The sequence below is a fragment of the Protopterus annectens genome, chromosome 7.part0 (genome assembly GCF_019279795.1).
Source record: "Protopterus annectens isolate FY-2018-M chromosome 7.part0, PAN1.0, whole genome shotgun sequence".
NCBI classification, from domain to species: domain Eukaryota; kingdom Metazoa; phylum Chordata; order Ceratodontiformes; family Protopteridae; genus Protopterus; species Protopterus annectens.
Window position 1 is genome coordinate 1,614,477,967 of NC_056739.1, and position 20,701 is coordinate 1,614,498,667.

Sequence of the window (20,701 nt, forward strand, 5' to 3'; positions counted from 1 at the left end):
TGCATGGGTCTGACTTGGCATGACACTTGTGCAGAAATCTGTATCAGACTGATCATTTTAATAGTCTGAGAGCTTACCCACAGAAGGCAGTAATTTGTGTTTGTACATATACTACATAGTAACAAAATTGTATATCCTTACATAAAACATTTTATATATATATATATATATATATATATATATATATATATATATATATTACAAAGTAGCATTTCATAAAATAGTGAATTAATGGAAGTTATAAATGCGGACAGGGAGTTTGTGTGCCAATAAGCACTAACTGCATGGGTACGTTTTGTTGGAGTATTATTGCAAATCCTGATTGCTCCTAGATGAAACATTTTCAGTGGTTTCTCTAAAACCTAAATTCTGTAAAGTTTACAAATGGCTTAACCTGAAGTGTGTTTGATAAGACATGCAACATATTTCAGAGGCTAAGAACAAAACCTTTATTTATTTATTGTTATCCTTTCAAGAGATGCAATGTTTTGAAACGTAGGCTCAGGAATGACTTGGAATTTGGTACCAGGATCTTGCCATGTAAATGGTTAGCTGGACTGGCTAGTTGTAAAATAATTTTACTCTTGTTGCTTGACATTTTTTAAAGACAGTGGAACTCATGACCAAACTAAATGACACTACCATAAACTAATAATGGCCTGAGGGAAGGGTATGTCTTAAGTAATTGTTGTGGCATAATATTATTGCAACATGAAAGTAATCACCTGCAAATCTTGCAGTACCAACCAAATAGTTATGTGAAAGAAGAGGAGAACCTTTTGCATCATGACAGTTTTAAAAGTAACAACATGCAGATACTTGTTTAAAGTTGCTAAGTTTACAAATGGTCACCACCTGTTGTTTCAGATGGCATTAGACATTTATCTTTGTAGAAATCTTTGCCAAGCTATTTTAGTGAATATTCTATTAACTGTGTCTTTAGTAACAGATATAATTTTGCTGCATTTTCTTATAATATGCTGGATTAATGTGGAAGGTGAAATGCATGAAGGCAAGATAATAAAAAGAGTGGGTGGTGAGAAAGAAAGAGAAAAATAAAGAGAAATAGTTTCCCCTGATTAAATTCAACTCTCACCTGCCAGTAGATGTACCCAATGAAATTAGAAATACTTTTGTCCTAAAATCTCAGGACATTTGCCATTTTTAAGATTCTTTGTCAGGACACAACTGCCCAAAGAGGGACTGTCCCTCGCAAAGTGGGACAGGTGGTAACCCTAAATGAAATGCAAGGAAAAATGCTAACATCCCAGGGTGGAAAGCAAAATAAATGGTGCAGTAATTTCTGCAGACCTGAGGAAAGGCCTACTACTTTAACATCCCACCCACTATTACCAGCTGCAGGCCATGTAGCCATATCTCTGAAATAAGAACATTGGAAGGAATGCTTTGGCTTATTACAGGCTCAAGAAGAATTAGCCCATATTTGCTTTTAAGTTTGATCAAACGGGCTTAACAATAGTGTTGCTAAGACAGCTATTTCGGTCTCAGTGTTTTGCCTAACCTCTGTTTTTTCAAATAATCCTCTGTGTGTTAGATGAAGAAGGACAGAATTTGAAAAAATAAAACTTTACACCTTAACATCATCAGACAGATCTGTTATCCTCAGCCATACAAGCTGTCCCAAAGAGATGAAGTGTCACTGTCATTTTAAGATACAGGGAACTGTTGCTGGCAGAGAGAGAAAAAAAGGGAATGCACAACAAAGGCAACAAGTTTTCTAACAATCCCTGGATGAAGTCTGCAATATAAATATATAACAGACATTGTAAAGAACATATAGTATAAATATATAAAACCTCTATGAAATATGTCTAGTGTCTTGCCAACAAAAAAGAAAGAAAAGTAACATCTTTGCCATTGATTGTGTGTGTTTGTGTATGTATGTATGTATGCATGCATATGTGTGTGTGTGTGTGTGTGTGTGTGTGTGTGTGTGTGTGTGTGTGTGTGTGTGTGTGTGTGTGTATTTATGGATATATGGGTTCCTATTATATAGTCAAATGTTCAAATGAACATACTATCAAGCTGAAAAGCTCAAGAAATGAAACAGTGAACAGAATGGAGCCAAAACATCAAAACACACACAAAAATATGTGTTTTTTTGGGGGGAGGGGCAAGCCCTCTGCACCCCGACACCCACTACTGATTATATATATGAACTCAAGGATTACTCCACAGAGGGGAATGAAACAATACCGATTCCTACTGTAACATGATCCAGCACAATAAGAGTTCCATTATGTTTGATGTTGTGGATCCATTACTTTCTTCAAGCTGATCGGCTCAATTTTGGGTCTCATGCTCATATGAGCATTTGCCTGTAAGATAGGAATAAATATATACGTATTCTGGACAGGAAAAGAACAATAAAATACCTGCCTCCTGTTCCTTCTGAGTAACTAGATTGTTTTCTGTCCAATACCAGTTTGACTAGTCTAATCCTTGTACAGACAAAAAATGTGTCCAAACGAAAGTTTAGTTTCACCATGATAATTTAACAAAAAACAGGCCCAATATTTATAATGTAAATAATAAGGGTTATCATCAAAATTCTCTGTTTCTTCTACAGGAATAACCCAAAGCTGATATATTTCTTTAAATATTTCAAGAAATTGATAGTTATGGCATTAGAAGAAGCATCTTTTTCTTCAGATTGTGCCTGATTTCACACTTTTGAGTTAATCCTCCATCAGTTTTCATATGTAGTTTTCTGAAGGCCTAGTGGGAGACATGCATTGAGGAATAAGTTCTAAGAGCTTAAGAATGAAAGAGGAAGTCAAAATTTGCTGTAGAAGAAAAAGAAGGTTTTTACATTACATGTTTTTTCTGAATTTTCTTTTTGCTGGGGAAAAAACACGCAAAGGTTTGCACATATCCCATATTGCCAATTAATGAAGGCAACATTTACAAATGGATTTACGGTCAAAATCTCAAAGGCAAAATTTTTTGACATCAAAACAATGAACTAAAATCCTGAAAAGAAAAATAACATCCAGCCTAAACGTTCAACATTTGACATACCAGACTTCGGTTTTGAAAGTCCATATGTCCTGTCATGTTTTAGCAGGGGACAAGCCCTCCTGAAACCACCATGTGGTGGGCCGTGCCCCCAACAGCACCTGCAAATTATATAGTCCAACTCCAAGACTGCACTACAGTGAGGAAAGGGGTAAGTTTCCTGATCCTCACTGTACCGCAATCTCCGTTCACAATGCCGAACTCATAATAACGAATCAAGCTTTATGTTTGTTATTATGAAGTCGCATTAATCCAGTTCGGCATTGTGCAACTTTGAAAACTGCCTTTTGCCCACATGATGTTTCACACTTGAGCCTTCAAAATTTTGATTGTAAACCTTACAAATGCCTTATTAACACATTATCAGACAGATTCATATGTTAGTGCTTTCTAAGTACTGTCTCAGTCCTTTCCTTCTTATCAGATCAAAGATTTCTGTTACTTCTCCACTGGCCTGAATATAGACTAATGGAGGTATTTACACTGCAAGTGAAGAAAAGCACAAGTGATCTTCATTTTAGTGCTTCAGACAGAAACTAATCCTTCCGTAACAAAAAATAATATGTGACCATGCTTTTTGATAACTACTGTATTTTACACATATTCAGTCAATGCAAACATGTAAAGTGACATTCAGATGTGTCAACAATGTTCCTACGCAGTGGTTCCCAAACTTTTATGGGCTTAGACCCACTTTTGAAAATGGTAATTTTTTCATGACCTACTACTCGCTACTAGCTAACACATGGCTTCCCTTCAGTTTGCTCAGAGGAGAAATAGACATGCTGTGTAATCTACCGCATGCCTGTCATTGTCAGGGTTGGCTCGCAAGTTGGAGCCAACTGCTTATGGTATTCATTCTTTAATATTATAACTTGTAATAATGAAATTAATAACACCATGTAAATACATTATAATAAAAGAATACAAATCTGTCCCTTTACAAAATTACAGCTTTCCCTGGAAAAGCGTATGTGCACCCAGATCAAGCTCACTTAAAGTAAATAAGCCAATCACACTGATCCCAAAAGTGAATAAACATTTCAAAGTGCTCAATCTCTTACATTTTGTCCTAGAGGCAGTAATAAACAAATAGGGTTCAATTTCCATTAATTACCTGCAAGACCTTTTGGCCATGATGGGGCTTACAGATTACAGTTCTCTGCTCTTTGACACTCAAAAGTACTACAGGCTCTTCTACAATCACAACCAAGTTTTAATGGTTATATAGAATTCTTCTGTTATAAGTTACCAAACACCATTAATTTTAGAGCACAAGTTAACATTTCCATTAACTGGACTTCTGCAGTAGTATTCACACACACATACCTACCTCCCTCCCTCTGACAAACACACGCACACCTACTCATAGCTCTCAACCAAAAAGGGACAAATCCAGAAATAATCATTGACTCTATTCATATATTAGTATTATTGACTTGAGACATTGACAAAATAACAGAACATGAGTGAATATGCATTTTTCTAAAGTAAAAGAAGCCTGTAACTCTAATTATTGTCATTATTAAGTGTAGTTCATCACTTTTTAGATGACATACCTGTGGAAGCATGGAGGTGTTTAGGTGAAATGGCAGTGGAGTTTTTAACCAGATTGTTTAATGAAATCTTGGAAAGTGAGAGGATGCCTGAGGAATGGAGAAAAAGTGTTTTGGTACCGATTTTTAAGAATAAGGGTGATGTGCAGAGCTGTAGTAACTACAGAGGGATTAAACTGATCAGTCACAGCATGAAGTTATGGAAAAGAGTAGTGGAAGCAAGGTTAAGAAGGGACGTGATGATTAGTGATCATCAGTATGGTTTCATGCTGGGAAAGAGCACTACAGATGCGATCTTTGCTCTGAGAGTGTTGATGGAGAAGTACAGAGAATGTCAGAAGGAGTTGCATTGTGTTTTTGTAGACTTAGAGAAAGCATATGACAGGGTGCCTAGAGAGGAGTTGTGGTATTGTATGAGGAAGTCAGGAGTGTCAGAAAAGTATGTAAGAGTGGTACAGGATATGTACAAGGGTAGTGTGACAATGGTGAGGTCTGCGGTGGGAGTGACGGATGCATTTAAGGTGGAGGTGGAGTTACATGAAGGATCAGCTCTAAGCCCTTTCTTATCTGCAATGGTGATGGACAGGTTGACAGACGAGATCAGACAGGAGTCCCGTTGGACTATGATGTTTGCAGATGACATTGTGATCTGTAGTTAGAGTAGGGAACAGGTGGAGGAGACCCTGGAGAGATGGAGATATGCTCTAGAGAGAAGAGGAATGAAGGTCAGCAGGACTAAGACAGAATATATGTGTGTGAATGAGAGGGAGGATAGAGGAATGATGAGGATGCAAGGAGTAGAGGTGGCGAAGGTGGATGAGTTTAAATACTTGGGGTCAATAGTTCAGAGTGACGGTGAGTGTGGAAGAGAGGTGAAGAAGAGAGTTCAGGCAGGATGGAGTGGGTGGAGAAGAGTGGACTGATTTGTGACAGACAAGTACCTGTAAGAGTGAAAGGGAAGGTCTACAAGAGGGTAGTGAGTCCAGCTATATTATATGGGTTGGAGACAGTGGCATTGACAAAAAGGCAGGAGTTTGAGCTGGATGTGGCAGAATTAAAGATGTTAAGATTTGCACTGGGTGTGACGAGGGTGGACAGGATTAGGAATCAGTATATTAGAGGGTCAGCACAGGTTGGACAGTTTGGAGACAAAGCCAGAGAGGCAAGATTGTGTTGGTTTGGACATGTGCTGAGGAAGGATGCTGAGTATATTGGGAAAAAGCTGCTAAGGATGAAGCTACCAGGTAACAGGAAAAGAGGAAGACCTAAGATAAGGTTTATGGATGTGGTGAGAGAGGACATGCAGGTGGTTGGTGTGACAGAGTAAGATGCAGAGGACAGGAAGAAATGGAAACAGGTGATCTGCTGTGGCGACCCCTAACGGGAACAGCTGAAAGAAGATGATGATCACCTTTTCTCCAAAAGTTACCACTTTTAGGTAGGATTAAGAGGGACAAAGATAAAATGTCAGTCAAAATCAGGGATGTCCCTGAAAATCAGGGACAGTTGAGAGGTATGCACCTAGCCACCTTCCTCCTTCTTACACACACACACACCTACCCCTCTTAAACAAACACACACACACGTGCATGCGCGCGCACACACATACACACACCTACCACTTACACACACGCACACGTACACCTAACTTCCACTTACACACACCTAACTCCCACTTGCACACACACCTACCTCCCTCTTACACACAAACCCCACATTTATTTATTTAACATTTGTTAATCAGGAAAGTCCGACTTGGAATAAAGCCATTTTTCAGTGGAGGCCTGGGGAGAAATGCTCCAGATGCATGTTTTTGAAATGTGGGAGGAAACCGGAGCACCCGGAGGAAACCCACCTGAATGCAGGGAGGACATGCAGACTCCACACAGAAGTTACCCTAGCCGCGAATCAAACCGGAGAACCTCTTGCTGTGAGGCAACAACTCTACCTCTGCACCACGTTATCATCATGAATTTAGTTTCTAAACTTGAATTTCAAATTACTATTTTGGATGCTGAATTCATGATGAGCTCAATTTGTAGAGAGCTAGCTCTGCAGTAGTTCAAATTCTGTTCCCTCTCCCCTCCGACATTACAGAAGTACTGCATTACAGTTAAACAACCACTGATTAAAACAATTAAAGCACACGTAAAAGATATAATGAAGAATCACACACACACACACACACACACACACACACACACACATACACACACACACACACACTGTTAAATACTTACACTGTCTACTCAATAACAAGTTAATGACTTGCACTACCCGAAGTTGTTGACGTGCTCCTGGATGCCTTGGCAGCCTGATCTGCTCTTCTCTTCCTCCTTAACTGATTAGCACCTCTCAGCTCTGGCATGTCACACATCTAACAAACTACACTCATTCAACACCATTTTCTGAAAAAAAATAAACTTAAAAATATAATGCAAGCAAATGTAACTATTTTAATGCTGGTAAACTCAGAATGATATGTCTTTAAAGTTTCAAAAATTGTCATTTCTTGAAAAATGCACACCTTAAAACACTTATCAGAACACATTTATTGGCCTGACGTGAGCTTTCACATGACAGTACAGATATTTTTTTCTGACTACCTGTTTATTGAGAGATTTACAAAAATATGAAAAATATGCTTAAGTATATAAGTAATACCAAACAAAATATTTCTAAATATGTACAAGTTACAGTACAAATATAAATGACAGCTTTCATCAGCACGATCTACTGTTTCACTTGATGCCAAGCAGTGATTTGTAAGTTACTTGCTTTTGGAAATACTGACTATGGGTGGGAATATTGCATATATTCATAATTATTGGCAAGCAAATAGTAATATTTCCAGCACATTGTACTTTAAGTGAACAGTGACAATATATTTTTTGTCTCCCGCAACTGGGTTTCATACCATGACCTTGATAAAATGTAGTTCTCCCAATCCAGTTTTTAAAATTTGAATGTAAATGTCAGACTATGAACAACAAGTGACAAAATGAACATTTCCACTGTAGGCTATTCTAGATTTAACAACAGTAGTATCATTTTTGTTTATACCTTTCTGTTTCTCCTGCTGTCTAATATAAATTGACAAGTCAACTGTTTAAGGAAGCAAGTTTAAAAAGTGTTTGGATGCTTGTAGGAGCTATGGGTGTTAAATTGAAATTAAAAAAAAAAACTTTGCCAGTTCTAGACTGCCTTTCTGCAGAGAGAGAAAAAGAAAACAACAAAAATATTTAATCGCCCTGACTACAACCTGCATGAAAACCAGCGCAAAAGCAACTGACAGAGCCACAAAAGCAGCTGGCAGAGCAACAAAAGCAGCACATAAAAGTACAGTTTTGTACCTACCATAAATGTAGATGTTCGAGGATCTCCATTGCTGCAGTCCTGACAAATGGGTACTCCGCTGCCCACCATCGGCCCGAATACCAAAGGGCTAGATCCGGCGTCGGTCACGGGCGCCTGAGACTGACGTAAGTACTTGTCAGTACAAATGCGCATGACCGATGCCATAACCTCAGTCTTTCTTGCCTCAGACGTCAGAATGCAAAAAAGAAAACACCACCCAAAAAACCCCAATCTAAAAAGAAAAAGGGGAAGGAGGGAGGGAAAATAGGACTGCAGCAATGGAGATCCTCGAACATCTACATTTATGGTAGGTACAAAACTGTACTATGTTCGTCTCCCATTGCTGCAGTCCTGACAAATGGGTAGAATCCCAGAGCAACAGAAAAAGGGGGCTGGCCAACTAAATAGCAGGAGGAGCTGCAGACATGCCCTGTAAGACTGCAGTGGCAAACCCAGCCCTAGACCTAGAATAAAGAGGCAAATGATAATGCTTTGTAAAGGTATGTACAGAACTCCAAGTAGCTGCCTCTAGAATGTCTTTAGTAGCTACCCCTCTCAAAAAGGCAGTAGAGGTGGCCGTAGCCCTAGTAGAATGAGGCCTGATCCCAACTGGAACCTCCTTACCATGATGAGAGTAACAAAAAGCAATACAATGGCCGATCCACTTGGAAATAGTTTGTTTTGAGACAGCTTTCCCACTTGAAGCCACAGCAAACGAAACAAATAACTGTTGAGATCTCCGAACTCATTGGTTCTGAACAAATAATACCGTAACTGCCTATGCACATCCAAAGAATGCAAAACTCTTTCCCCTTCATTTTGGGGGTTAGCATAAAAAGTAGGCAAATGTATAGATTGGTTCAAAGCCACATTAGAAACAACCTTAGGCAGAAAAGTAGGATTAGTACGCAAGGAAACTCTGTCCTGGTGAAAAATCAGAAAAGGTTCCACTGCCATGAGAGCCTGTAATTCAGATACCCTTCTAGCAGAAGTAACAGCCAATAAAAAAGCAGTCTTCCAGGACAACAACTTCAATTCAGCCATAGCTGCAGGTTCAAAAGGAGGCAGAGTCAGCTTTTCCAAAACAAAATTAAGATCCCAGGCAGGAGTAGGAGCCCTTCGTGGGGGTCTTATATTCTTTGCCCCTCTAAGAAACTGTTTAAGCAAAGGATGTGAAAATAAAGGAGGATCACCATCATAGTGAGCAGAAATAGCTGCAGCATGCACTTTTATAGAAGAGAAGGACAAACCCTTGTCCAGTAACATAGTCAAATATTGCAAAGTACAACTCAAATTAGGCAACGTGAGATCAAGGCCTTTAGCTGAACTCCAAAGAAAAAATCTCTTCCATTTATCAGCATAAACTTTTCGAGTACTAGGACGCCTGGCCTCCAAAAGGACATCCAAAACTTGTTGAGGGAGCTGAAGGCCCTCATCCTCTAAAACTGAATCGCCAGGCTGTCAGGTGTAGGGATTGCACCCTGACATTGAGAAAATGATTGTTTTCTTGAGACAATAAGTGAGGAATCCGTGGTAATGGCCAAGGTGTCCCGTGAATTAGGCTCCTCAGCAGAGGGTACCAATGTTGACGAGGCCAATCCGGTATAAGGATCATGCAAGGTTTGTCCCTCCTGACTTTCAACAGGACCTTTGGAAGAAGAGGCAGAGGAGGAAAGGCATACACGTGAAGGTTGCTCCAACTGAAGGATAGTGCATCTATTTTCCAGGCTTTCGGATGAAACAGCCTTGTGCAAAACAGAGGTAGTTGGGAATTCAGAGGAGAAGCAAACAGATCTATGTCTGGAGTTCCCCAAGCCATGGTCAACTTACGAAATACCTGAGGGTCCAACTTCCATTCGTGAGGATCCACCATCTGTCTGCTCAGAACATCTGCTAACGAATTTTGTGCTCCTGGCAGAAACTGTGCTCGAAGAGTGATGTGCAGATCCAAAGCAGTTTCCCATAACAGCATTGCTTGTCTGCAAAGAGGGTAAGAATGAGTTCCCCCCTGCTTGTTGATGTACCACATGACAGTTGTGTTGTCTGTTCGAATCAACACCAGTCCCGGTCGAAGTAGATCCTTGAATGCTTTCAATGCAAATTGAACTGCCAGCATCTCCTTCATGTTGATATGCAAGTGAAGCAGCTCCAGGGACCAAAGGTCTTGAATCCATTTTCCTTTGAAATGAGCTCCCCAGGCTGACTCCGAGGCATCTGTCGTTAATATCTGACTTGCCTCCGGTTGGGTCACAGAGAGTCCCTTGTTTAGGTGACATTCCTGAGGCCACCACACAAATTCTTTCTGAATGCAAGGTAGAATCCGAATGACAGTATCCAAATCGTGGCTGTGTTGAGTCCAAACGCTTTTGAGATACCACTGTAGCTTCCTCATATGCAGTTTGGCATTGGGAAGTACTAGAATGCAAGATGCCATGAACCCCAAGGCTTGAAGGACTGTCCTTGCAGTCAGCCTGGACATTACGGATAGCTGTTGGAAGTATAGGTGAAGATTTCTTTGTTTGTCCGGGGTAAGAGATGCCATCTGAGTAGCTGTATTCAGTCTCACACCCAGAAAACACATCTCCTGTGAGGGTACTAGACTGGACTTTATTTCGTTCACAGAATACCCTAGGCATCTGAAAACTGTCATCACATACTGCAGATGTCGAAGAAGTTCGTGCTTGCCCTGAGCCAGTATCAAACAATCGTCCAGATAAGGATAAATTTGAATTCCCTGAGCCGGAGAAAAGCTATTACTGGAGCCAGGACTTTTGTGAATACCCTGGGCGCAGTAGATAAGCCAAAGGGCAATGCAGAGAACTGATAATGCAAATTCCCAGTCCGAAACCTCAGGAATTTCCTGCAACTGGGCCTGATAGGAATGTGAAGATAGGCCTCCTTGAGATCCAAAGTCACCATCCAGTGATCTCTGCCTAGCATAGGCAACAGCTGTTGCAGTGTCAACATCTTGAATTTCGGAATTTCCAGAAAGGTGTTTAGAATGGATAAATCCAGAATGGGCCTCCAAGTATTTCCCTTCTTTGGCACTAAGAAAAGATGGGAATAAAACCCCGTGCCCCTGTCCACAGAAGGAACTGCCTGTATTGCTCCCAACCGGAGCAGAGAAAAAATCTGTGCCTGCGCTTCCAGTCTTTGCTGATGAGGCACATCCGGCATACCTTTGAAAGGAGGGAATGTGTGAAAATAAAACTTGTAGCCTCGAGTTATAATGTCCAATACCCATTTGTCCTGGGTAACCAAATGCCAATTCCCTTTGAAAAGTCCCAGTTTTCCTCCTAGAGGAGCTGCCAGCAAAGCAGAGTCCGGCAGCTGAAGACACAGGTCATTGGGACTGCTTCCGAAAGGACTGACCCCTGCCCACCCCAGCAGAAGGGGTAAAAGAATTCAAAGGCCTAGAAGTAACAGGGCCCTGAGAGGAAGCCCTACCTCTACCACGCCTCGACCTGCCCCTAGAATGAAAATCCGAAGAGGGAAAAGACCATCCCCTAGCAGGCCAATTCCTACTGAACTTAGGGGGCTGAACCTGTAAGAAGTCCTTTACCGTCTGCATAGACTTAGCTTTTCCTCCATTTTTTCAAAACTGATTCCACTGGAGGGCCAAAAGAACATCAGATTGCAAAGGAGCATCCATAATGCGAGCCTTAACATGCTCTGACAAGGACTGATCTCTAAGCCAGGCATGTCTGCGAACAACAGAACTAGTAGCAGCCACCCTGGAAGAAGCTTGTAAAGCATCAAAACCACACTGCAAAGAATGCTTACCAACCTGGTCTGAGGCATGCACTAAATCCTGAAGCTCCTTACAGTCAACACCTTCAGACAAAGCATCCACTTTACATTTCAATTGACTTAGCAAATAATTCTGATACCTGAGCATATGAAATTGACAATTTAAAGCTCTCATAGCCAAAGTAGAAGAGGTATACAGTTTTTACCCCACCTATCCAGGGCCCTAGCATCCTTGTCCAGAGGAACCGGATTCTTAACCACAGAAGCCTTAACACCTTTGGGGCCTTGAGAAATAGTTTCTGGATCAGCCCTAGGACTCTTATACAAGTACTTGTGTGCTTCCGAACCCTGTAGTATCTATCCGGTTTAACTGGGGCAGGGGCAGAGAATCTGGGTTAAGGGCAGCCTCAGAAAATACATCCTGAACAACATCCAGTACAGGGGAATAGCCAAAGGCCTGTGCTGAGGTAAAAACAAGAATTCTCTCAGCCTTTTACGAGAATCAGAATAATCCTGGCCATCCCACTGGAAATGTTCCCTCATGGAATGCAAAGTTTCAGAGAAAGAAAAATCTTCTGGAGGGGACGAGAGGAGTAGCGTCCTCAGCCTCTGAATCAGAATAGGGAGGTAAATCCTGAAGCTCTTCCACAGAGGAATCTGACTCATTGGAAGACTGAACCAGACCCTCCAACTCTGTGTCTATCCTGGGCCTCTTCACAGGGGGGGGGGGCATGGAACCCCTAATTAAAGTAATCAAATCTTCAGCCATCTTTAACATGTGCTTCCTAGGAGCTGGACCCTGGGGATTAGCACCAGCAGGGATAGACTTAGATTTAGAATGGCCTTTGCCTTGAGAAGGAGGAGGTCTAACTACCCTATGAGGGGAGGAAGCCACTGACAACAAAGAAGCACCCTCAGCCTGGCCTAACACAGGAGAAGCCACTTCCTGCAGTAACAAAGGCTCCCCTAGACACACTGGTAAACTGTCAGAAGGAGCCACTGAAGCAGTCAGTGGTTCCACAGAACCGACATCCGGAGTGGACGCCTCATCCTGTTTGGACCGCAAAGACTTATCTTTGCGCTTCTTAGAATAACCAGTCGTCGGAGAATCCGACGGCATGTTATAATTACAACGTTTACCAAACACCAGCCTAGCACAGTCCAACCGGGGTTTAATAGTGCGGTTGTTGAAACTAGCACAAAGCGACACCCAACAACGTCGTGCTCAGGCCCTAAACAAGGAATGCAGAGTGAATGGTAATCCCTATGAGGAATCTGTTTCCCACAAGAAATACAGTTATTAACTTTTTCTGACATCCGGCAATACTGAGGCAAGAAAAAGACAAAAAATGTTCCCAACAGGGTACTTAGCCAACTTGGTATCCGGTCTGAAACTCGAAAACCGACAGTTCCAGAACGCCGAACGGCACTTGCAAAAACTGCTTCTGCTGAGGACCATGCGGCAAGAAAGACTGAGGTTATGGCGTCGGTCATGCGCATTTGTACTGACAAGTACTTACGTCAGTCTCAGGTGCCCGTGACCGACGCCGGATCTAGCCCTTTGGTATTCGGGCCGATGGTGGGCAGCGGAGTACCCATTTGTCAGGACTGCAGCAATGGGAGACGACGAACATCCAACAACCTTTAGAGCCCAGCATTAATAACTAATCAAGATTACCAACTTTTGATTCAGCTGCAGTTTATTCATAAACTCAAACAGTAGGACTGATACAGTAGCTGCAGCTGTATTTAATGGAATTACCAATACGATGCAATCTTCAGACAATAAATGAAATTCCAAACTATCAGCGTCACGCCTACTCCCACCACATGCATTCAGTATCCCTAGCTCTCTGAAGTTACGAGATATCTGAAGACTTTGCCTGTTGCTAGTCATCATCTTTCAACTAAAATAAAGGTCATTCACTTTTCTTTACTGCGACAGCCCTGCCTATCCAGGCAGCAAATAATAATTGTAAAAAAAAAAAAAAAACCCACCTGCATGGGGCTTATTACCTTTTTTCATACAACCAAAATAAGTGTTAAGTACCGGTCCATTATGTAAGTTAACTTTAGCATTAGCACTTGCCAATGTGTGGGTATCGGATGATTGAAAAGAACTTCAACACTTTAATTTTTTTACTGTCTGCATTTGTCACCCCCCGGTATGTCTCACTCTCTAGAATAAGTTTGAAATAAAAGACAGAAAGAAAATGAAAGAGAGAAATAAATAGAGAGATTAAAGTACATAAGTGTCAGCATATGCATGGCAAGACAGTCTTAGTTGTCATTTGAGGTTGTGAGGCACTGTTAACCACCTAAGAGACATGGCTCAGTAATGAAATTTAGTCCCAGTCTCATATTGTTCACTGACAACTCCCTGTATTACAAGCTCAGAGTTCAGCAGCAAATTATTTACAGTCTCTTACTCCTGCAGCCATACAAGATTCTAATTTTCTTTCTTTCTCTGTGAGTTTAGAGAATTACTTTCCCACCCAGTTCATGGAATTTGTCATATAGCAAATTAAGCTTCCTTGGAAACATCCTGACAGTGAAGTCCAGGTTTTGGTGGTCAAGATCCAAATTCCTAATACTTAACTTTGTCTTTATTGCTCAACTGGCTAGCAGTCTTTACCTTACAAGAGTTCTTCCTTGTTTTATAAGTTCTGAAGAAACTATAGTGACACAGGTAATCAAACAGTGTAGCCCATAAGTAAGAGATAACTTATCATTCCTTCTGTCTCCTCCTAGTCTTAACAAAAATATCTGAAAGGCTTGCCTTTGACCTGTTTACTAACTTTCTTGCCTCCTATAATGTACTGCATCATAGCTAGCTTGGCTTCCACATAGGTAAGGTACCATATGTACTTCTCCTGACTCTAACGTGCTGAAAGGTATGGATTTCTGGGTGCTCCTATAATATCTCTTATCAATACTTATGACTTTATGGACTCTAAAACTACTCACTAAATATCTTCTTTAATATAGAAACCCTCAGTGGATAGTAAGCTGTGATACTAACAGAGTTTTTAAATCTGCTTGAGGAATATAGATTTTATCTCATCAATGGTCACTAATAAGGTCCCAGGACTCTACTCTGTATCTGTCCTTTTCTTATTGTTCATAATTAGCCTGACTTTGGGAAAAGTTGTGTCACTGTGAAGCAGTACCTGGGCAATTTGGTGCTTAACTAAAGAACTACATCTGCTGCAGACACAAATAACAAACTGGATAACGACTTCACCATGGTATGTGAGAAAATTAAGGTATGGAAGCCTAACTTGAACTTTGGTAAAGATAAAAGAAAATTGCTCAATAGTCTCACCTGCAGTAAGAAGGCTCCCTTCCTGGATACTGCTGAACTGGCTGCTTTATCACTGATATTGTTTTTCTGGGAAATAACTTCTCCATTGAACATTCCTTTAGCTTTTGTTACTGTATAGCCTCATTCAAGAAAAAATTAATTAATCAAGGTTAGCTCTGTGGTATTGGGGATGAATCCCTGTCTATGACTCAGATAACCTAGGTTCCCTTAGTTACCCAAGATTTAGTGGAATCAAGTGGGTATGGAAGAGGAATGATGGCACATATACTTGCTGACCCATTGGTGGGTGGAGATATGGGGGCATACTGGGGCATACCTGACATCACAGTTCACTGTGGAGACTGGCACCCGTGATAAAAGAATCAGCATATAAATGGGGTGGGCTAGGTAACTAAGGATTTCATCACAGTGAAGAGGAGGTGACTCTCTCATAATGCCTATTTGCACATCCATTCACACTTATTAATCAGCATATAGGGGGTACAACATAATAAAATGTGATAAGCCAGTGTACATTCACTCCTGTCTTTCATTTGTAGGGATGAAATATAGGGGGATACGTATGGCATTGATGTCATTGACTGGGTATAAAACGCAAAAAATTGGTAAGTTAGCCTGACATCTGTGATATAATTCCAAAACTGAAGAAAAACAAACTGTCAAAAAACAAACCAAAAGGTTCCGAACCAGCAGGTGTAAAACTCCAAAGGTTTATTAGGAAATGTAAAAGTAAAGCGCTTTTCGTCTCCCTTAGTAGGAAGACTTCTTCAGACTTTTACATTTCCTAATAAACCTTTGGAGTTTTACACCTGCTGGTTCGGAACCTTTTGGTTTGTTTTTTGATCTGTGATATAATTATCAGGTTCTTCTTCCAAAATCTCTTGGGCTTTCTATGTGGAAAGACAGGGGTCATGTTTATGCAGTTTCATTGAGTTACTTATCTTAGCCTCATAAGATAACTGTGATGGTTGCCCAGTTCTTAAATATTTGGCTTTCCTCTAGATGTTTTGGCACCCAGACTACTATCCTCCTGAGTCTGTCTGCAATACGACTGTAGGATGAACAACACTAAGGATTCTCACAATCAGTTTGTTCTTTTGATCTGTTTCATTTTTACACCAATCCTTGGTTCAGAATTGAGCATCAGGTCTAATGCTTTCTCAGCTTCAGCTTCCAAAATGCAGGAAACCATTTCTGAAGCTTATCCTGCCCATCTTTCGCATGAATAATTATCAACATAAGTTTAACATTATCCTGTTTTAATCTGCTTGGTATATGTGTTATGAGGAAGAGACTGGCAAGTTTCCCCAAGCCATGTGTCTTTATCTGTATCCATTCTAAATTCTGTGGACTACTTCTTCTCCGGTGTATTGAAAAATACTCCTTTCTACATGCTGTTCTTTTCTTGGTTCACCTTTACTGATTCAACGCCATTCCTTATGTTTTCTATTTGGTGATTGTGGAAATTACTTTGTTTCTTCTGATGCTATTTCTTTTGACCTTGAATTATTTATAGATCAAGGCTAAAACGTTGCCCTTTTGATTATTTTAATTACTTTGTTGACATATAAATTAATAATTTTATAAATAAATAAAAGGAATGCAGTACACTAGGTTACCATGGACTAGTTGACCTTCCTTTATCTGGTGCCATAAATAAGCCCAATAACATTTTGTAGAGTAAATGGCATCTAAGGAGATGATGTCTTAGATGTCTGCTTAGTGCCAAACAGCAGTGCCATCAGTAAGCATCTGTGAGCCAAAAATCAGCTGTAATATTTGTACAAACAGACTGACTGCTGCTACTGCATGTGAGTCTTATAGTTTATGCAAAAAAAACCCAAATATTTCATTTCCCAAATATGTAAATGTTTTAATTTTATTCATATATGAATACATTTTTTCTCATTCTATTCATATGGAAATATTTCATATTGATCAAGATAAGGTAAGTGAGTAGTCACAGAATAACAGGCAATGTAATGAGAAACAAACTTCCATTGTGATCTCATGGGGCATTAACAAATCTGTGTAAACAACATCCCCACAAGCTTCTTCTTGATATGAAAGGAAATGCAATGTTAAATGCACTGTAGTGCCAGGAAAGAGAACAATTATGAAACATAGTATCTTAAAACATGTATAGTTATTCATTTTGTTAGAATCATTTTTTTTGTAAATCACAATGGAAGATTCTGATAGGGCTATTAAGTGTGTGAATAAATCCATATTTTACAGCTTAAAACAGATGCACACCAGTCATAGAAACTGCTTAAAATTATATAATGAGATACATGTAATTATTTGCATTTTAGAATAATCCTTCCAAACTAGTGTGTAGGAAGAAGATGTAAAATGTAAATTAGATAAGTTGTCTCTAGATAACCACAAAACAAAATATTTTAAGGATTATTTTCCAAGACAGGGCTGTGTAAAATAACAACCTTTATACTGTAAACCCCACAGACTACCTGGAAGGTTAAGCTGATGAGGTTATTACTTAATGAAAATCAGAGGAAAAAATCACGAGGGACACATTTGTATTTGCTTAAAGCTATAATGCTTATATATAAATTGGGTCTATATTATATCATCGAACTCTTAAAAAAGCGAACGCTGATTGATCGACCTAATTTAAGCGAAAGCTTACAATCTCGAACTGTCAGATCAGCGATTTTTTTCCCAGAGAAAAAAATTGCTGATCCAAAACACATACACACAACACAAGCACACCAAACAAACAGAAATCCACACACATACACCTAAAATCTGATACCTAACCCTACACTAAACTATGCACACACCACTAACTACCCACTTACCTTAACCCAAACCCTAACCCTAAGGTCCTTCACTATCTCACACTCACCTCACCCGCTCCCTAACCCTAACTCACTTAAATCCGCCCTAACCCTCATGTCCACTCAGTCGCACACACACCTAACCCGAGCCCTAACCCTAACTCACCTAAATCACCCTAACACTCACATCCACACAATCGCACACTTACCTGAATCCGACCGGTAACTTTCCATCATAACACTGAAAATACCGAAGCAACAGAAACGGACAACCAAATTCTTTCCCTAGGAAAAAAATTGAGTTTCTGCTGCTTCGATATTTTGCAGTTTCGCGAAAATAAGTTCAATCAATCAGCGTTCGCTTTTTTAAGCATTCGAGGATATAATATAGACCCTAAATTGGGTCTATATTATATCATCAAACGCTTAAAAAAGCGAGCGCTGATTGATCGACCTAATTTAAGCGAAAGCTTACAATCTCGAACTGTCAGATCAGCGATTTTTTTTCCCAGGGAAAAAAATCGCTGATCCAAAACACATACACACAACAGAAGCACACCAAACAAACAGAAATCCACACACATACACCTAAAATCTGATACCTAACCCTACACTAAACTATGCTCACACCACTAACTATCCACTTACCTTAACCCAAACCCTAACCCTAAGGTCCATCACTGTTGCACACTCACCTCACCTGCTCCCTAACCTTAACTCACTTAAATCCGCCCTAACCCTCATGTCCACTCAATCGCACACACACCTAACCCGAGCCCTAACCCTAACTCACCTAAATCACCCTAACACTCACATCCGCACAATCGCAGACTTACCTGAATCTGACCGGTAACTTTCCACCATAACACTGAAAATACCGAAGCAACAGAAACGGACAACCAAATTCTTTCCCTAGGAAAAAATTTGAGTTTCTGCTGCTTCGATATTTTGCAGTTTTGCGAAAATAGGTTTGATCAATCAGCGTTCGCTTTTTTAAGCGTTCGAGGATATAATATAGACCCTAAATTGGGTCTGTATTATATCATCGAACGCTTAAAAAAGCAAACGCTGATTGATCGACCTAATTTAAGCGAAAGCTTACAATCTCGAACTGTCAGATCAGCGTGATCCAAAACACATACACACAACACAAGCACACCAAACAAAGAGAAATCCACACACATACACCTAAAATCTGATACCTATCCCTACACTAAACTATGCACACACCACTAACTACCCACTTACCTTAACCCAAACCCTAACCCTAAGGTCTGTCACTATTGCACACTCACCTCACTCGCTCCCTAACCCTAACTCACTTAAATCTGCCCTAACCCTCATGTCCACTCAATCGCACACACACCTAACCCTAGCCCTAACCCTAACTCACCTAAATCACCTTAACACTCACATCCACACAATCGCACACTTACCTGAATCCGACCGGTAACTTTCCACCATAACACTGAAAATACTGAAGCAACAGAAATGGACAACCGAATTCTTTTCCTAGGAAAAAATTCGAGTTTCTGCTGCTTCGATATTTTGCAGTTCCACAAAAATAAGTTTGATCAATCAGCGTTCGCTTTTTTAAGCGTCCGAGGATATAATATAGACCCTATAAATTAAAGCAAAAAGAAATTTTAAGCCATTAGTTTCAATAAAATTAATTTAATTATCAAAACATTCACAATATATGTGAAAAGAAATATACCAGATTTTGAAGAGTTTGACTAATGAAAATGCTCCAAGATATTCTTTCTGCTGCCATCTGTGTTTTGCCTTTTGTTTGTCTAGTTTATCTAGTCTTTTAAAAGTGCTACATTGCCATAGTACCATGCATACCACAGTTTATAGTGTTGGTTTGAAATTTGTTGGGATTATATAGCAAAGGATTTTAGATTAACATGTGCCTTTACCAGTTACAGACTCTGAACTTCATTAGCTGGATTCAGATATGACTTCTACTCTGCATACTAGTCCTAGATAGTAGCTGCATGCAGAAAGTTGTTTCAGCATCAGTATGAGAATATGTATTACTCTTGATCTGAAAAATAAATCTAGCTATACTTAGTATTCTGGGCTTATTGGGTAGCAGCTCAGTAAGCATGCAATTAAAGCTGAACATAAAACCCAATGCAAAGAAATGTATTATAGTGACATTTGGGAAATTGTCCACCCAACAAATTACTCCATTGATAAAAACATCCCTAAGAGCTGACCTGGTAGTTAGGGATTTTGGGAACATATGTTGATAGTAATTTGTATGTCACCCAATTTAAGCAAGGGTATGTCATCTAGGTCCAAGGAAGTTATGGTACCACTATACTCAGCCCTTATCAGACCCATTATCAAATATGGTGCCCCCTTTGGCATGTACCTAACTGGGCATCTGCAACAGTTAGAATGCCCTTAAAGGTTTCTCATTAGGAGAATCCAGTGTATGAATACCCCTGTCCTACACAGATCACCTTAAGTCATTGTCTCTTTACCCAGTCTGCTGTAGGTTACTGAAAGGTGATCTCTGCCTGGCATGTAAGGCATCCTCATACCCAGTTCTGATGGACCTCTTGAACATCTGCAAACCAAACAGAACCAGGAACACTAGATCCAAGTACCTGCACTTTGCCTGCAACATAAATAAAACATGCTGGAGAGACTGATGTGTGTCTCAGAGGATCCCTCCACTATGGAACAGGCTCCTCATCCATATGAAGCGGAGTTCATACTTGACCCTTTTAGGCAAAACCTTGATCATTGGATGGGAAATTATAAATTCACTTCTAGTGTGACCCTTCATGTCTCTGACTGACGGAGGCTTACAGTAAGTTAACTAATCCCAAACTAACATACTACCCTACACACACACA